Source organism: Budorcas taxicolor, chromosome 13 (genome assembly GCF_023091745.1).
Source record: "Budorcas taxicolor isolate Tak-1 chromosome 13, Takin1.1, whole genome shotgun sequence".
Taxonomy (NCBI): Eukaryota; Metazoa; Chordata; class Mammalia; order Artiodactyla; family Bovidae; genus Budorcas; species Budorcas taxicolor.
The window spans coordinates 66483406-66501334 of NC_068922.1; positions in this window are offsets into that span (position 1 = coordinate 66483406).

Sequence of the window (17929 nt, forward strand, 5' to 3'; positions counted from 1 at the left end):
GACTTTCACTTCACTGTCATAATCTAATTGAAACCTCCCCCACCCCCGCCCCCTGCTCTATGCTAGTGCAGGAATTAACTAGCTTATTTTATAGATGAGTTCATAGAGGTTGAGCAGCTTGCCCAAAGCAACTTCCAAAAAGAAAGTGAGAGTTAGAAGCCATGTTTGTCCAAGGCCAAAGTTTATGGTCTCCTTATCACATCATCAGAGAAGGCAATGGCACTCCACTCCAATACTCTTGCCTGGAAAATCCCATGGATGGAGGAGCCTGGTGGGGTCGCATGGGCTTCCCTGGTGGCTCAGATGGTAAAGAATCTACCTGTAATGCAGGAGACCTGGGTTTGATTCCTGGGTTGGGAAGATCCCCTGGAGAAGGGTGTGGCAACCCACTCCAGTATTCTTGCGTGGATAATTCCATGGACAGTGGAGATTGGTGGACTATAGTCTGTGGGATAGCAAAGAGTCTGACATGACTGAGTGACTAACACTTTTGCTTATCACATCATAGGGGTCTTTTACATTTTTATATTGGGGATCTATTTTTACCCTTTTCTTTTTTTAACTTTAAACTTTTCATTTTGTATTGGGGTATAGTGACTAACAATGGTGTGGTAGTTTCAGGTGAATAGTGAAGGGACTCAGCAATACATATACACTTTTTTTTTTTTTTTTTTGCCATGCAGTGCAGCTTGTGTGACCTCAGTTCCCCAACCAGGGATGAAACCTGGACCCACAGCAGAAATAGCGCAGAGTGTTAACCACTGGACCACCAGGGAATTTCCCTATCCATTTCTTATAGGCACAAACAGTAACTGGATGGGGAACACCAAGGATAATCTTCCCCAAATTTTACATCCATCAGGTGTCCTTAGCAGCCAGCCTTCTTTCCCCCCATCTTCCTTTAGGAATTCCCTCCCCACTGTCAGTCCAGAGGTCCAAATAGGGCTCCACCTCCTGCACCAGAATAAAGCAGGTGAGCCAGACTGAGCCAATCAGTGTATTATGTTCCCCTGGCCAGGCCATTGGAGAAGGCAATGGCAACCCACTCCAGCACTCTTGCCTGGAAAATCCCATGGACGGAGGAGCCTAGTGGGCTGCAGTCTATGGGGTCTATAAGAGTCGGACACGACTTAGTGACTTCACTTTCACTTTTCACTTTCATGCATTGGAGAAGGAAATGGCAACCCACTCCAGTGTTCTTGCCTGGAGAATCCCAGGGTTGGGGGAGCCTGGTGGGCTGCTGTCTATAGGATTACACAGAGTCAGACACATGACTGAAGCGACTTAGCAGCAGCAGCAGGCCAGGCCATTAGTTCATAGCTGGCATGTGACCCAGGGGAAACCAATCAAAGTGATTCCAGGATTCTGACTCTTAGGGGAGCTGCCAGAAAAGTTCTTGTTGCCCTTGAACTTGCAACAGAGCTGGAGCTGCTGGTATCTTTCAGTTATTCATTGGTGTGTAACAAACCACCCCAAAACTTGGGAGCGAAGCAACAATGATTTATTATTTCCCAAGATTCTGTAGGGTAACAGTGGTGCTTCTGCTGCACATGATATTGGCTGGGGTCGCTCATGTGGCTGCATTCAGTTGTGACTGGACTAGAAAGGCCCAGGACCAATAGAGTTGGAGTGGGGAGATGGGTTGGGGGTGGGAGGTGGTCCATGCTAGGTGCTGACAATAAGGAAAAGCATTTTTTGCAAAAAGTTTAACAATAATCATTGTTGTTGTTGCTATTTTAGTCTCTAAGTTGTATCTGAGTCTTTTGAGACCCCATGGACTCTAGCCCACCAGGCTCCTCTGGCTATGGAGTTTTCCAGGCAAGAATACTGGAGTGGATTACCGTTCCCTTCTCTAGTGGGATCATTCTAGACCAGGGATTGAATTCAAGTCTCCTGCATTGGCAGGCAGGTCCTTTACCTCTCAACCACCTGGGAAGTCCCAAAATGATAGCCAACATTGGTTAAAAGTCAGTCTGCTTTTTACCACCCAATGCTGACAATTCTAAACAATGTTTGAGTTAAACACCTACACTTCTAGGGCAGACTGCCATCCCCCCTTTGACAAAGTCTCTCGCTTAGGGTCTGGAACCTCTGTGATGACTATCAGTTGGGGAACCTCAGTTCTGCCCTGTGTCGCCTTTTTTCTCATATGGCAGGTCATCTTCCTGGATCTTTCCATGAGGTTTCCGCTCTACATTTCAGTATGGCAGCGGGGTTCCAAGAGGAAGCATTCCAAAATGTCAAGCACAAATGCTCAAGTGCTGCTGAAGCCGCTTCTTGCCTCATCTATGCTAACATTCCATTGCTGAAAGCCAGTCACACGGCCAAGTCCAGTGTTTGCTGTAGGAGGGGATGCACAAGGGCATAAATAATGGCAGATGTGGATCCCTGAGGGCCACCACATGGAACTTAGTTACCACCAGAAGAGGGTCAAGCAGAGCCTTGAGCTGCGAGGGTGTACCAGGCAGAGTCCTTGAAGGAGACAGAGGCACTGGAGATGTAATTTCAGGAGACTATAGTAAAGGAGCTATTGTGTTTAGGGAATTACGATAGCCTTGGGAATCCAGCAAAGGATGGTGCAGCTCCTCTGGGCTAGACAATGGGGAGCCTTTGGCACCCCTAGTCTGAAGGGCAAGAGCCAGATATGGTTACTGGAATCCAGGGAGAGTAGCTGTGGCTCCAAGAGGGTTCTGCCTGGCAGGAACTGGGGCCTTTGGTGGAGGGAGCTTACAGAGAGGGACCAGAGAAAGAGAAGCAATCTACCTCTCTCTACTTCCTCCTTCTGATTGCTTGCTCTTGCTTCCCATTGGCCAAACCCTACTGGAAGTGAAAGGGAAGGGACCTTGCTGATGTCATCAGCCTCCATGCAATATGATTCTCTCTCCCATATCTCTGCTCCACTCTGCCCTTTAGGGCTTATAAGTAGATAAATCTGCAGAGAAGAAAGGGAACCTTTCAAAGAATCACTCACTCTGCCCCATCACGTGTCTTTTTTTTTCCTTTCTCCTGCAAATCTCAGCTCAAATGTCACCTCCTCCAGGAAGCCTTCCCTATGTTCCTACCCTTCTCTGTGCTCCCATAACCCTTAGACTGACTCTGCCACAGTTGTGCTGGCACTGTCTGTTGAAATGACTTGTTTTCCACTCTTCCACTATACTGGGCATGCCTCGAGGGCAAGGCATGTGTTTAAATTTCTCTCTGTGGCTGCAGCTGTGCCTACAGGGTCAGGACAGTAGGCGTATTCACTCCTGTTTGCCAAGCGGATAAATGGATGCATAATCCCCTCCAGTTCTGCTCCGCTTCTGGACCCCTGCCCCTTGGGGGAGAAATGCTTTCTGAGAGCACGTGTGGAATAACTTAAGATCACCAATGGCAGGTGGGGATGGGGGTGGGACACCCACCCTTGAATCCAGCTGTACCTTAGCACAGCCTCTCCTGCTCGTGATGCCAAGGCCCTGTCAGAGGCGTGACAAACAGCTTGGCTGATGGCTTATAATGTCAGAGATGATGGAAACAGGGAGGCAACGGCTGAAAGAATGGGTTGGGGACGCTTGTCATAACTTTATTTGTGGGAGGTGAGTTCCTGTCGGCTGGGTGATGGATGGTGCCAGGGCAAGCACAATACAGACCCTGCCACTGCATCTCCCCCTTCTCTCTAAACCAAATGGCTTTGGGGATGAAAAATGACTTTCTTGGGAGAACCAGGGGGAGGGGAACTTCAGGGGAAGGGGGCCGTGTGGTCGGCACCTTGGAATGACTTTTGCTTTTCTTGCTAAAAGTTCCATTTTGCTTAGTTCAGCCTGATATAGTGGCTTTCCTTCCTCCCTTTCTTTGTTCCAAGGAGATGATGGAATAATCCCAGACATATTACCTGCTTTAGTCCTCAAAACTGCCTAAAAAGGAATGCAGACTATACAGATGAGGAAGCTGAGGCTTAAAGGAAAAAAGTGGTATACCTAAAGTCCTCTGTGAAGGAAGTGGCAGACCTGAGATTCAAACTCAAGTCAAGTTACTCCAAAGCCTGAGCTCTCTCCATAAGGATGTAGTGAAGACCACGTAAGTAGCATGTGCCAAGCTCCTTGGAACCACAGTAAAGAGAGTAATTAATCTGATGGGGAAAAAAATCAGGGAAGACTGCCCAGCAGAAATATTTGAGTTGATTCTTGAAGGGTGAATAAAATGTTAACTGATAGAGAAAGAGGATATTGTGGGTTGGGAAGAGAAAAGAGAAGACTAGTGTACATTTTTGTTTGTTTACTCAAAAGCTGTCATTGCCCTCTTTCTCCTTTCTAATAGAAACTCAATTTGGGGATAATCCATCCTCCTACAAATGAACATGAACAAAAATTCAGCCATTCATGAACTTTCCATTTGCCCTGTGGCTAATTGGTTTGGAAACAGGAATGGGAACAATTCCGGCCTTTTGTAAAAGGAATATTTTCTCAAGTACTTCTGGGAAAGGTTTTCTTGCTCAAAAAAAAAAAAAAATCCCTCTTCTTTTGCAGGATGTGGTCGTGTTTTGTACATGAAATCTGGAGATGTAGCAGCTATTTTGTGACCAGGAAGGTGAATAAATGCATTAATGATGACATCATGGGAAGCATTGAGCTGCTGAATTAATGCCTCCTGCAGCCATTAAACCTTGAAACTTAATCTTTGAGTTGATACATTTTTCTCATTGTTAATCAACTAAGTTGGTTCCATTTTTGCAGCCCAAAGCATTCTGACTGATACAAGGGGATTAAAAGGATGCCAAGCCAAGTGGTGGTCTTCACTGCTCAGGCCTGGGAGGGCTTAAGGTGCAGGCTTTGCAGCTAACTGCTTCCTAACTCTGGGACCTTGGACAAGTTGTAATGTTAATGTCTCAGTTAATACCTGTGAGATTCAGTTCCTGGAGAGGAGAAAACTCATACCATAGGACTTTGACAAAAAAATAAAGTAATACACTGAAAGGGCTGCTTTGGACTGTGCAGGGTGTATAATAAGTACTCACTATTTCATACCAGTTCTGGTTGTTTCTATGGTCATCACTGAATTTTTTTTTTTTTTTTTTTGCCTCTGTGGAAGCCTCTACACTCACCCCAAACTTACCCTACGACTAGACTCATCTGATCTCTGTTTACCAAATCCAGTTCCCATAATGCGGGTGGTTATGTAGATTTCAAGGTCTTGGAATTGCATTGCTGAATCTGGAGGAGGAGAAGGAAAGGGACGAGTTTGCCCTTCTTATTCCACTCACTCTCGCTGGGCAGCCCTGTTCACTTCCACAGCTCAGCCTTGACAACCCCAGTGTAAGTACTATATCCAAACCCCTAGGTCTGTTCTGAGGACAGACCTAGGACCCCTAGGACCATCTGAGCTTCAGGCTTTGAAGCATGGTGGAGACATATTAATCACTGTAACAGTGGGCATCAGGATTCTTCCTGAAAGCAACTGTTTGGGTTGGGGGAATACTTTGATAAGCTTCCTTGGAGATAGGTGAGGCCCATTTGGGTATGGATGTGAGCAGGTGCTAAGATGCCAAGTGAGGTGGCTAAAAGGTGATGATATGGTTGTGGGAAACTGCTGGCCAAGAACCAAGGGGAGGAATTTGTAATCTGGGCTAGGAAAAAGTTGGAGGAAAAAAATAAAAAGAAGAGTTGGGAGTAGGGAGAAGGGGAGGGGGAAAGAGAACACAGCAAGGTATAAGACTAGATTCTATATTAAAGACAGAGAGAGCCCCTCCCTCTAAAGGCATGGGGATGCCCCCAACACCTTGAACATAGGAGATTTCCTATCTGAAGAGGAGTAGTCTGTAATGGTTAACAGGGCCCATGCAGTGTTCACATCACTTTAGCTGAAATCTGGCTATACTTGGCTGTGTGACCCTGGGTAAGTTACCTGACTCCTCTGAGCTTAGGTTCCATTAACTGTAAAATGGAAATCGAGTCCTTGTTAGAATTAAATAAATGTTAAGCACAGTGCTGGCATGTGCTGGGCCTTGAAATAATGCCACCAGATAACTGAAGTTCAGAGTTGTCTAAGGATTTAACCCAAGGTCACAGAGTCAAGCAATAGGGTGGAAAGAAAGTGAAAGTGTTAGTCCCTCAGTCATGTCTGAGACTCTGCAACCCCATGGACTGTAGACCACCAGACTCCTCTGTTCTCGAAATTCTCCAGACAATACTGGAGTGGGCTGCCAGTTCCTCCTCTAGGGAATCTTCTCGATCCAGGGATTGAACCCGGGTCTCCTGCATTGCAGGCAGATTCTTTACTGTCTGAATCACCAGAGTTAGTGGAGGTGCAATAAGGTGGAGGCAGGCTGCAAAGCCAAGAATACCCGATTCCAGAGGGTCCAAGTTTCTCACTGAAAGTGGCCTTACGGAGACAGGACCAAGGCCAGGGCACCAGCTCAGGGCTGGGTTTCGAGCAGCTGACTCCTTGCTCCTGAGTGCTGGCTCTGCCAACTGAGGCTAAGAGTTGACTTTGCTTCCCTGCCTCCCCCACCTTCCCTCCTCCTCGCTCTCCTGGACAGTATTTCCCTGGGGCTCCCATTACCAATTTGCAGAGCAAAGGCATGCACAGGCAGTTCAGGGGTGGCGCGAGCTCAGCGGCACTGCTATTGTTTTTAATTCAATATTTTGTCCCTGTGCGCCAGCCACCTTTATTGGATGAGAACACTGTTATTGGATCCTGCCCTGCAGGAGGAAATGCAGACTTCCCCTGACAATGGCAGCTAGGTTGTTCTAGAGTCTGATGAGTCGGGGCAGGGCGAGAAGACAGCAGAGAGTTCCAGAAAATCTGGTAATTACAAGGTGTTCTGTGACATGCACAAAATTATTAACATATGTATTCTTGACCTTTCCCCTTGCCCTCCCTTCCAGGGAGGACAAAGCCCAGGAGGGAGCCTTCACATCGCCTTCTTCCTTTTCCAACACATCCAGTGTGTATCTCAGCTCTGCTGAGTTTTCTCCAGCTTTTGCCCATGCCCAACACATCCAGTTCAAGCCCCAAGCACCTCCTGCCTGGACAACTGGTCTACCCATCCTCCCCTGCAATACTCAAACCTGTTGTCCTCATGATAGACTATCTTATTTGGGATCTCCCCAAAGCCTGAGATAAGAATTCAGATATACAGAGTTTATTTGGAATGTGACCCCAGGAAACACTGGCCAGACCTCTGGGGGCCAGTGAACAACACCATAGCTCAGAGTTACCCCACCTGAGGAGTGAGGGAGCTGGGCATTTATGTACTAAGTTCTATCAGGCAGAGAGCTGCTCTGGAGTGGGAGGGTGGGCTGCACTGTTAATTCTCTGACACCTCTGACCTGCTCCACAGTCAGGCAAAGCATGTTCCAGTGGCCAGAGCAAGGCTGCTCAACTGAATTCTTGTAGATAATGTGCCTGTGTGGTCAGTCATTCAGCCGTGTCCAACTCCTTCAACCCCATGGACTGTATGTAGCCTGCTCAGCTCCCCTGTGCATGGGATTCTCCAGGCAAGAATACAGGAATGGGTTGCCATTTCCTCCTCCAGGGGAGCTTCCTGACCCAGGGATAGAACCCCTGTCTTCTGCGTCTCCTGCATTGGCAGGTGGATTCTTTGCCACTGAGCCACCTGGGAAGCCCTCGTAGATAGCACCTTCCCCTAACTGGGCTTTCCCCAGGTTTTTTAATTGGTAGAGAAACATCTTGAAATCATTGTCCTTCTTGCAAAATAGCATGAAATGGTGACAAATTAATTTTTTAAATGAGTAAATATATAATTTAATGCTAAAATCAAACACTATCTTGTATAGGGCTCTGCCATAAAAAGTGAAAGCAGGTGCTAAAGTTGGGGGACATGCACTGAGGGAAAATGACCAATGAAGGTAATTCTACCTATTAGCCCTTCCCTCCATGAGTCGCCCTACAACTGTCTGTTCTCCACAACTGGATTTGGGAACACCTGGGAGCAGTTCATGAAAGGGTTCTATAGCACCATAATTTGAAAACCATGAGATGAGCCGGCTGGAGTAGGAGAGACCAATTAATGGGCAAGTTGCTTTTCCTGTATTTGCTAGTTACTTAAAACCAACTAGTGGCCTCCCTGGAGCAAGCCAATAGGACTCTGTGTGTTTTTGTGTTAGCTTCATTTTTTATCTCTGTCATATGCTCGTCTCTGTGTTTTCTCCTTTTTCTTATACCTTCTTTTAACTTAGGCTACCTTGTTGTGTTTTATGTATCTTCTTGTGCTTAGTTGCTCAGTCATGTCCGACTCTTTGCGACCGCATGGACTGTAGCCCTCCAGGCTCCTCTGTCCATGGGGATTCTCCAGGCAAGAATACTGGAGTGGGTTGCCATGCCCTTCTCCAGGGAATCTTCCCAACCGAGGGATCAAACCCAGGTCTCCCGCATTGCAGGCGGATTCTTTACCAGCTGAGCTACCAGGGAAGCTATGTATCTTCTTAAGTCACTTTAAATCCTTTCTTCCTAAATCACCAGGGATAAGGTGATGGTATAAGCAAAAACACAGAAATAGAAAATGTAATAAGCTCCATAAAAACCTATTCCAAAAATACCAACAGTGGTTATTTATCATGGAGAGAAATAGGATGATTAGAGGCGCGTTGGAGGGAGGCGAGCATATGTATCCAAAGAGAATAGAAACTATGTCATTTTACACAGCTTAAGGTGTGGCATTACAAATAACTAACACATAGCATGGACATAAAAATGGCTTTATTTTATTGCCTTTGTAGGTGCTTATATATTTTATCTATTTATTACTTACTTCTATAATACTTGTTAAGGATAGAAATGGAGAAAATGCAAATAAACAACAACAACAAAAAGAAGAAAATTAAAGCCACTCATAGCCCACTCCTCAGAGAGCATCACCACTGGCATCACATAGCCTTTGCATCTTCTTCATGTAAGATCCAGGCTTCCCAGGTGGCGCTAGTGATAAAGAACCCACTTGCTAGTGAAGGAGATGTAAGAGACGTGGGTTTGATCTCTGGGTTGGAAAGACCCCCTGGAGGGGAGGATGGCAACCCATGCCAGTATTCTTGCCTGGAGAATGCCATGGACAGAAGATCCTGGTGGGCTGCAGTCCACAGGGTCGCACAGAATCGGACACAACTGAAGCGACTTAGCACACATGCACGCGTGCACGTAAGATTCAGAGAAGGGGGTCCCAGCTGATCTAATAGGACTTTAGGTTCTAATAGGATCTGATGGGCTAATTAATGCCCCCAACCAGGTGATGAGGGTGATGAAGAAGAGGAACAAGAAGAGAAGAAGAGGAGGAAGAGAAGTAGGGAAGAGAGCAGTGGGAAAGAAAAGAATCTTTTGAGGTTTTGTGGGCATCTGAGGGTAGATGGGGAGTTGGGAGAACAGGGTATTGTCTACCACTTGGTCTGACTCAGGAATGGAGCCTGCCCCTCTTATAGAAAGATGCTATGGGCAGAGGAAGTGAGATTCGAGGTACAAGCAGAACTGCTTTGGCGTCCAGAGGGCAAGTGCCACTTAGACTGAGGAGAGATGCCCATTCCCTATGCCTCTGCAGGGCACACTCCAGCTCTGCTGCTTTGAGGACCCAACCAGGAGCCCGTGACACCTCCAGGTCCTGCAGTTTCTGGAGCGCCAGGGAGCAACACCCTGAGAAGCGTACCAGTGGCAAGGGTGAGGCTTCCCTTCAAGTTACGTGGGGGCTGCTGCTACTGCTAAGTCACTTCAGTCGTGTCTGACTCTGTGCGACCCCATAGATGGCAGCCCACCAGGCTCCCCCGTCCCTGGGATTCTCCAGGCAAGAACACTGGAGTGGGTTGCCATTTCCTTCTCCAATGCATGGAAGTGAAAAGTGAAAGTGAAGTCCCTCAGTCGTGTCCAACTCCTACGTGGGGGCAGCAGCTGCTAATGAGGAAGTCAGTCCTTTCTTTCGTTTTTATTTCATCTATTTACTTCTGGCTGCTCTGGGTCTTCGTTGCTACATGCGGACTTTCTCTAGTTGTGGCTACTCTAGTTGCGGCACACAGGCTTCTCATTGCGTGGCTTCTCTTGTTGCAGAGCACGGGCTGTAGGGTACGTGGGCTTCAGTAGTTGCGGCGTGTGAGCACTGGAGCGAGGACTCAGCTGTGGCCCACAGGCTCTGTTGCCCTGCAGCGTGTGGGATCTTCCTGGATCAGGGTTGGAACCTGTGTCTCCTGCACTGGCAGGCAGATTCTTAACCCTGGACCAAAGAAGTCTAAGAAGTCAGTCCTTTGGGAGGATCAACCAGGGGTATACATGCGTATGTGTACACTCAGAAAAAACTCAGTTGTTTATGAGAATTAGGCTGGGTGTGTGCTCACGAGGTCAGGCTTGGAAAAATTTAGGTCTTTTAAATGTATACATGGATATACACAGATTTTTGTTTTGTAAGCAAAAATTTGAGATCTCACTCTGAGTAGAGGATTTGCTGAAACTTCTGCAGAGGTTGACGTAGAGCAGGTTTTCTTAAGGTGTGTTTCTCGGAATACTGCTTCCACAGATGTTGCATGAAAAATGGATTCTGTGGTCAAATAGACTGGAAAGCATTGAGTAAAGCAGTTAAACAGGTTTTCCCCTACAAGACTGCTTGGAGCTTTTTAATAAACTGACATGCATCATGATCCTCTAAGAGAAATTGTACACTTAGCAGCTGCCCCTCCACGTTGACCTGGTGCGCAGGTCCATTCTCTGTCCTCACTGATGTCTACCAGGAATGGTTCAGGGAGTCTAAAGGGGTATTAATCAGATCTCAGTTTATCAATAGGTCACAGCGGCGGCCAATGATGGGAATGTCACTCTTTGGCACCTCACCTGCTGCTTCGATTTTTTATATCCATTGGTGCATAGCAAATTACTGAAAAAACTCAGGAGGTTAAAATACCAAAGCATTTATTATCTTGGTGTTTCTGTGGATGAGGAAGTCAGGACTGGCATAGATGGATGATTCTGGTGCCCCATGTCTCAAGAGGTTGCAGTGAAGATGTCAGCTAGGGTTGCCCCACCTGAAAGCTTGACTGCATTGGAGGCTCCACTTCCAAGATGAACCCAATGACTCTTGCTTCCTGACATTCATACTCTGTGTAATCCTCTCCCACAAAGAACAGGTCTGACCTGTGCAGCCCATAGAATGTTGCAGAAATGATGGACTATAACTTCTAGGACGAAGTCACAAAAAACGTTGTAGCTTCCACCTTGATCTCTCTTGGATCACTTGCTCTGGGGGATGCCAGCTGTTGTGTTATGAGAACACATGGGTGGTCAGATGGATCCATGTGATAAGGAATGGAGGCCTCTGGCCATCAGGCACCATCAACCTGCTGGGCGTGTGACTGACCCATCCTGGAAATGACTGACATCTTGACTTTAATCTCAAGAAAGACCTTGATCCTGCTAAAACTGCTTCCAAATTCCTGATCCACAGAAACTGTGTGAGATAATAAAGGTTCATTGTTGTTTTAAGCCACTATGCTTTTAGGTAACTTGTTACACAACAGTAGATGGCTAATCCATCTCCTTAGTGCTATGCATGCATGCTAAGTCGATTCAGTTGTGTCTGACTCTGTGCAGCCCTATGGACCATGGCCTACCAGGCTGCTCTGTCCATGGGATTCTCCAGGGGAGAATGCTGGAATGGATTGCCATGTGTTCCTCCAGGGGTTCTTCCTGACCCAGGGATCGAACCCGTGACTCTTACATCTCCTGCATTGGCAGGTATGTTCTTTACCACTAGTGCCACCCCGGAAGCCCCCTTAGTGCTAAGGTAGGTAATAAACAGCTGCTTCAGCTCACTGGCTAAGAAATTTGCTTACTTCCTAAGTTAGAAGTGGTCCTTTCACTGACCCCAAATAGTGATTGCATTAAGAATCCTCTTTATTCCTTTTTTTTAAAAAATAAAGTTGATTTTTAAAAAAATGTTTATTTATTTATTTGGCTGAATCAGGTCTTTGATTGCGGCATGAGAGATCTTTAGTTCCCTAAACAGAGATTGAACCTGGGCCTCCTGCATTGGTAGCATGGAGTCTTATCCATTGGACCACCAGGGAGGTCCCTCCATTTCTTTTTATGAGAGCCTCTCAGCACAGTCTGACTCATTGGGACCATTGGTATGAGGCCTTGATGGGGAACCCCTCAGAATTAGGGGTTTATGAGACTTGTTACACTGTTAGGAGCTGTTGTGTGTACTGGTATTCATGGCTTTCCCAGCCCTACATACTTGACCAGGGAATCCTTTCTTGTGCAATAGTCAAAGTTGGTCCCTGCTACTGTTGTGTCCGACTCTGTGCGACCCCATAGATGGCAGCCCACCAGGCTCCCCCATCCCTGGGATTCTCCAGGCAAGAACACTGGAGTGGGTTGCCATTTCCTTCTCCAATGCATGAAAGTGAAAAGTGAAAGTCGCTCAGTTGAGTCTGACCCTCAGCGACCCCATGGACTGCAGCCTTCCAGGCTCCTCTGTCCATGGGATTTTCCAGGCAAGAGTACTGGAGTGGGGTGCCATTGCCTTCTCCGAGTTGGTCCCTACCCATGTCCTTTCTTCCTTCTCCCTCCTCACTAAGAGAAAGCCTCAAGAAAAGATGATCCTTTTTATTCTTTTTGATGTTATTGTAGCTGGAACTGCCGCTGTCATTCGGTTGCCAGGAGAGTAAGAAAATGAGCTCCCATGCATCCGTCACCCAGCTTCAGCAATTAACAGCTCACCAATAAATTTCTCATCCAGGCTTCCACCCACACCTGCATCCATCCCCCACACTTACCCCCACACCTACCCCTCACCTTGGATTATTTTGAAGCAAATTCCTGTCATCACATTATTTCATACAGAGATTTCAGTATGTATCTCTCAAAGATTCTGACAGTGTAATTCAATTCTATTATCATACTTCAACAATAATAAAGCCCCCAAATAATTCCTTTGCATTGCACCTCCCTGACTGTTAGAGGTCTTTCTTGGCTCCCAGTGTATCTAAGAAAGCAAACTCTCCTTGTGTCTAATTGAGACCTGTGCCTACTGGGAGAGATAATTACTCTTCAGCATTCAGTAATCATCTGTGCTTGGATCATAAGTGTCAGCACTGTTTGGGAGGTTCACTGAGCTCAAATCCCTACTGTGCAGTGCGTAGTCAGGCAGGCTTGGATTGGAGTACTGCCAGTGACTAATACTATGACTGTGGGCAAGTGACTAAACCTTCTACATTTCAGCTTTCACTATTTAAAAATATTAGAGTAGGATTTCCCTCGTGGTCCAATGGCTAACAATCTGCCTGCCAATGCAGGGGACACAAGTTTGATCCCTGGGATGGGAAGATTCCACATGCCGTTGGGCAACTAAGCCCCTGCACCACAACTCCTGAAGCCCTTGTGCCTGAGCCCGTGCTCTGCCACAGGAGAAACCACTGCAGTGAGAACCCCATGCATCCCAATTAGAGAGTAGCCTGAGCTCAGCAACGAAGACCCAGTACAGACCAAAGTAAATAAATAAGTAAACAAACCAATCTTTTAAAAAAGATAGCAAACAGAAAATCCAAAATAAAAAATTAAAATACTAGAGTAGAGAGGATCTGAGAACCTGGACTTGGGGAGTGAGAGGCAGAGGGAACAAAGACTTCTCTTGCACCCCAGAAACTGCATTCTGCTCCCCAGGAAATATATATCCCCTTTCCACTGCCTACCCTGCGACTCTCCCCCACTCATTCAGTGTCTGAATGGAGGCGTCTGGATTACTCCGGCACTGTCATATGTTTCCAATCAGTCCATAATGGCAGGGTAGGAGCTCAATATTGGTGATAAATACACTTTATGAGTGTTTTTTGGAGGATATTTTCTTAAAGGCTGTTCCAACAAATAATTTATTGTGGCAATAAAAGATGGAGGAGGAGACTCTGATTACATCTTGGAGCACCTTAAGCTTGGAGTTTAAGGAAAACTAGGAGGCCCACAGCTACTTGAAATTTTCTGGAAGGAATCATTCTTCCACATTAGATTTTTTAAAAGGTTAGAGCCCAGCAGCTGGTCTCTAGGGTGGTGCCCTTCTCCCATCTCTTTTGTGGAAGCCACGCTCAAATCATCATCATTATCACATGTTTTTGGACTGTTTAGTGCATAAGCCATAGCTCTTCCTTTTTTTTTTTTTTTCCTTTGTTAGTTGGGTTGCCATTTCCTTCTCCAATTTTCTATGTATACTTTACATTAACTGTATTAGTGTACCATGTACTGTTCTACATCTGTATATATTGCAAAATAGTCACCACATAAGTCCAGGTAACATCTTTGTTGTTGTTTAGGCACTAAGCCCGTCTGACAGTTTGGTGACCCTGTGGATTGTAGCCCACCAGGCTCCTCTGTCCATGAGATTTCCCAGGCAAGAATACTGGAGTGGGTTGCCGTTTCCTTCTCCAGGGGATCTTTCCAACCCAGGGATCAAAGCCATGTCTACTGCATTGGCAGACTTATTCTTTACCACTGAACCACTTGGGAAGTCCATCCTACATCATTACAAAAACTATTCTAGTAATGAGAACATTCAGGATCCATTCGTCTAGCTACTTTCAAATATGCATACAGTATTATTAATTATACCCACCAAGTTATATATTACAACCCCATGAGTAATTCATTTTAAAACTGGAAATTTGTACCTTCTGACCCCCTTTACCCATTTTGCCCACTCCCCCCCCTCCACAATAGGCAATCATCAATCTGTTCCCTCTATTCATGAGCCCATTTTTTTCTTTAGTTTTCGATTTCACATCTAAGTGAAATCATATGGGATTAAGCTTTTTCTGTTGGACTTAGCTCACTTAGCATAGACACAGCTTTTCTGAACTTTCCTCATCTTTAACATTGGAATATCATTTTGTTAGGCTTTGGGGTAGGGATTTGAAAGTATTTGATAGTATTATAGGATTGTATCCATTTTTCAGTAGATTGATTGGTCCATCTAGTGAATCAACAACTTTAGGGAGTGCCAGTTGAGTGCTAGCTGTTGTATTAGGTGCTGAGGTTGCTTCAGTGAGCAATGCAGCAGTCCCTGGCCTTGTGGAGCACAGCGTAGGAAAGAGAAAACAGACCCCCCAGTGAGTGAAAAGAAGATAAATATAGAAACACAAATCACAAGTGTTCTGAAGATAATGGTCAGGAATGCTGATGGAGAATCTTGTTTTAAAAATTTACTTATGTCTTTATCTGGCTGCTGATTTATCAAGCAGGGCCTTTGGTTGGGACACGCAGACTCTAGTTGTGACGTGCAGTCTCAGTAGTTGCAGTGCACAGGACCTGGTTACTCCACAGCATATGGGATCTTAGCTTCCTGATCCGGGATCAAACTTGTGTCCCCTGCATTGCAAGGCGAATTCTTGACCACAGGACCACCAGAGAAGTTCCTGTGGAGAATCCTGAGGGGAGGGAGGGACTATTATAGATCTCATAGTCAAGGAAGATGCCTGTGATGTGGTGACATTAAGCTGAGACCTGAAGAATGGGGGCCCCAACCTTTATCCTTGGGGAGGTTCCTAAGGAATTATTAATGGACCGTCCCATCAAGATAAAATTGAAATATCTCAATGCGATATTCAAGATCCTCCATGATGAGGATTGCTAGATAAAATACAGGGTGCCTAGCCAAACTTGGATTTCAGATAAGCAACAAAAAGCTTTCGGTATGTTACTACATATTCCATGGAACATATTTATATATTTATTTATTTATTAAAACATTTACTTATTTGTCTGTACTTGGGCTTAGTTGTGGCATGCAGGATCTTTAGTTGCAGCATGCAAACTCTTAATTGCGACGTGTGGGATCTAGTTCCCTGACCAAGCATCTAACCCAGGCCCCCTGCATTGGGAATGGAGAGTCTTAACCACTGGACCCCCAGGGAAGTTTCCGGAACATATTTATACTAAAACTTTTTTTTATCATTTAACTGAGACATGATTGGGTGTCATGTTTTTATGTGCTAAATCTCTTAATTCTCTCTGTGCTCTTCCTCAGCTCAGCTGCCCTCTCCCCTGTTACTTCTTACCATTCCTTCCACACACAATATTCCCTGTCCAGTTCCTTGTCTATGTCCATGCTGTTTCTTCTGTCCAGATCACCCATCTTTCCCGATGTCCTCTTGGCAAACTCTTCTCATCCGTTAAACCCTAGTCCAAATGGCACCTCCTCTGGGAAAACTTCCCTGGAAGGTATATTATCCTAATTTCATGGTTCTCATATGATTTTGCCTTATGATTCTATATTTTAAGACCTGGTTTCTAAAAACACACAGACTTGACTGAATACCTTCAAAGGAAAGGAAATAAGAAATGAGCTCATTTTCCCCACCCTAATCCCTCTCCCGCAATTCCCACTCAACTCTTATATTAAGGTCAAATATTGATTGAGAACTTTTCTGTGCCAGGCACCAAGCTAAGTGCTTTGCATGCAGCATCTCTTGTAAATTCCCCATAATTTTATGATGTAAATTCAGCTGGATCTCTACTTTTCGGAGAAGGCAATCAGGTACATAGCCACTTGCCTCTGTCTCCACACCTGCAAAATGAGGATGATTTTACATTCTCATCTTCCTTGTTAGGTTTTCTCCCCAACTAGGATGTAGGTCTCAAAAGGGCAGGAACTTTTCTCCTTACAAACTTCGATATCCTCAGAGCCTAAAATTGTGTCTGGCACTGACTAGGTACTCACTGAATTCCTGAATAAATCAATGAGTCATCTTACATATGAGGAGACTGCAGCTTTGAGAGAGAGAAAGTAACTTGTCTAAGAGTGCAGAGGTGATTGTGGTGGAACTTTGGCTAGAACCTAAATTAGTGATGTGTTGGTAAAGGTTTAACAGCCAGCTCACTGAAAAACCAAGAGTCATGACTTGTAGCATATGTTGATTTCCATGTTGTAAATACACCCACTGAAGCGGATTTGAAGGAACCAACCTGACGTCAACAAGCTTGTAAATTTCCTGAAAGTTTAACCCCAGGGTCTTGCAAGCCTGTCTATATAAGCTGGTTCCAGATACCAAGAACTGGGACATAGTTCTAAAGAGTACACAATTCCAAAGTACACACTCCCACCATTACTTTATCCTGCATCCCTGAATGAGGCACAGTCTACACTCAGCTAAGTAGGAGAGGAAAAGACACTCAAATAACTCAGTTCAAAGCAGATTGCACAGGTGATTCTTAAAAATCATAAACCCAATCACAACACTTCCCTCCGCCCCGCCCGCCAACCCCACAGCTTAAAATCTTTTCAATATCTTCCTAATGCTCTTAGCAGAAAATCCAATCTCCTTATCATGACCCACAAGACCCGTTTGTGGAAACTCCTCCTCCTGTACCGAACACTGTATCAGAGTTTTTGTCATAGGATATAGTGGTTAACATGACATCCACAATTCCTGTTCCCATGCAGCCTGTGTCCAGTAAATGAGGCTGTCAATAAACAAGTAATCAGCCATTAAGGACAGACTGAGATACACTGTGAAGTAGAGAAGGTATAGGAAAGAGAATCGTGAGGAGAGTTTGCTTACTTGGACCCAAGGTGAGTAGTGGAAGATTATGCTAAGATAGAGACATTGGAGGTCTGAAAGATGAGAAACAGTTGGTTGAGGTGTGGGGCTAGTGGCTGGGCAGAAGAGGAGAGGATTTGGTAGTTTGAGGAAATAATTTCTGTACAATTGGAGACAGTGGAGGTAAGATGAGGAGGATGGTTATCAATATTGTGATGGTCAGAATGTTTGTATCTCCCCGAAACCCTTAATTTGACATTTTAACTCCCAAGATGATGGTATTAGGAAGTAAGGCTTTGACGAACTGATTAGATCAAAAGAGTGGAGCCCTCCTGATTAGTTTTGTAAAAGAGGTGGGAGAAAAACCCCTCACCTGCCTCTGCCATGTGAAGATACAGTAAGAGGGGACTTCCATGGATCATAAAGCAGGCCCTCAC